This window comes from Trachypithecus francoisi, unplaced genomic scaffold (assembly GCF_009764315.1).
Source record: "Trachypithecus francoisi isolate TF-2019V2 unplaced genomic scaffold, Tfra_2.0 Lachesis_group21, whole genome shotgun sequence".
In the NCBI taxonomy this organism is placed as follows: Eukaryota; Metazoa; Chordata; class Mammalia; order Primates; family Cercopithecidae; genus Trachypithecus; species Trachypithecus francoisi.
In genome coordinates this window covers 41,183,284-41,184,904 of record NW_022681467.1, presented here as the reverse complement: position 1 = coordinate 41,184,904, position 1,621 = coordinate 41,183,284, and the positions used below count along the sequence as shown (strand labels likewise).

Sequence of the window (1,621 nt, the reverse complement as noted above, 5' to 3'; positions counted from 1 at the left end):
TTGCAATCAAGTTTAAAATCTCAAGACCTCCTTTTTAAAACGTACACATGCTTACAAATACACTGGGGAAATTTAGAGCAGTCATTCACACCTTAGTATGAAGTACTGCTTAACCCACTGGGAGATAAAGGTTTTGAAGGAGAAAGGGGTGGATTTGGAAATTTGGGTACGATATTGGAAGGGCCTATATTGGACAAGGAGGGGATTTCTAGTCTTGTGAAATAAGAAACAAGGAAACAACAGAAACCAGGGAAGAAAGGGGAATTGGGGAGAAACTGAAGATGTTAAGGACATTTTAATTAAAAAAGAAAAAGGTAGTGGGCCGGGCATGGTGGCTCACACCTGTAATCCCAGCACTTTGAGAGGCTGAGTGAGGCGGGTGGATCACGAGGTCAAGAGATCGAGACCATCCTGGCCAACATGGTGAAACCCTATCTCGACTAAAAGTACAAGAATTAGCTGGGTGTGGTGGCTCACGCTACTACACTACATAGTCCCAGCTACTCGGGAGGCTGAGGCAGGAGAATCGCTTGAACCCAGGAGGCAGAGATTGCAGTGAGCCGAGATCATGCCATTGCACTGCAGCTTGGTGACAGAGTGAGACTCGATTTGAAAAAAAAAAAAAATGAATTTTTATGAAAGCTGTTATCTACTAAGGCTAAACTACGTCTTCCTGCCAAGGGTTACACGGGGAGAGGAGTGAAGAGCCCTGGTTCTAGAGTTTTTTGGTTTGCCTTAAGCAACACCAATTACAACAACTTGGAGGGAGAGGAGAAAAACACAGGAATCATCTCATTAATTTATTTCAAGAGGGCCCACAGATGGGGAGGGACTTCTTTAAGATCACAGGGTGGGAATGAAACAGAGGCATCCTTGGTCTCACCAAAAGATCTCTTCCATTGCATTGTAATCCCCCTAATCCATAATTTTTCCAGACTTCCTCCGGGATGGAGGGCAGAATTGAAGAGGGAGCATTCATGTGGGCACCTTATTTACTACTCTGATTCAGGGTCCTCCCCCAAAGTCCAAGTCAGCTGCTTCCCATTGCCCAAGGAACAATAACTCGAAGCCATTATGCCAGGCCCCATGCTAAGCTCTTCATAAATAATACACATAAACCTCAGGGTAACCCTAAAAATCAGATTACTACTCAAAGCATGCTCCAGGAACAGGCAGCCTCCAGGTCACCTGAGAACTTGTTAGAAATGCGGAATCTCATGACCAGCCTTGTAACAAGATTCCTGGGTGATTTGTGGGCACACTCAAGTTTAGGAAGCAGTGGTAGATGAGGAAACAAGGATGAAACAGAGCAGTAATGTTTCCAGGGCCACACAGCTGGAAAATGGCGGAGCTGGTCATTGAGCTCTTGTCAGCACATTTGCAAAGTCCCTGGTATAATGGCTATGTCTCACTCTGTCATGGATCTCAGGATTTCCCCCTGGGGCTGATTTCCAGTTAAAGGTTTTATCAGAAAAATTTTAAAACACCAAGTTATGCTGCCAAGGCAACAAACACAGCTCCCTTTTGTGGAGGACACCAGGAAGCAGGATTCCTGGATCATCTCTGGGAAGAGTCTGAGACAAAATCCTAAATGTCTCCCATGGCCTCTGTCTTCTTTTTC

General features: G+C 45.1%; 1 protein-coding gene across 1 annotated transcript in view; it reads left to right on the top strand.

The window, feature by feature from the left end:
• Nucleotides 1-9, top strand: part of SPINT3 (serine peptidase inhibitor, Kunitz type 3) — a 4,133-nt gene extending 4,124 nt beyond the window's left edge. The window contains exon 2 of the mRNA XM_033185365.1: nt 1-9. This exon is cut by the window's left edge and continues 362 nt beyond it. The gene's annotated coding sequence lies outside the window, so the exon portion shown is untranslated.
• The last annotated feature ends 1,612 nt before the right edge of the window (nt 10-1,621 follow it).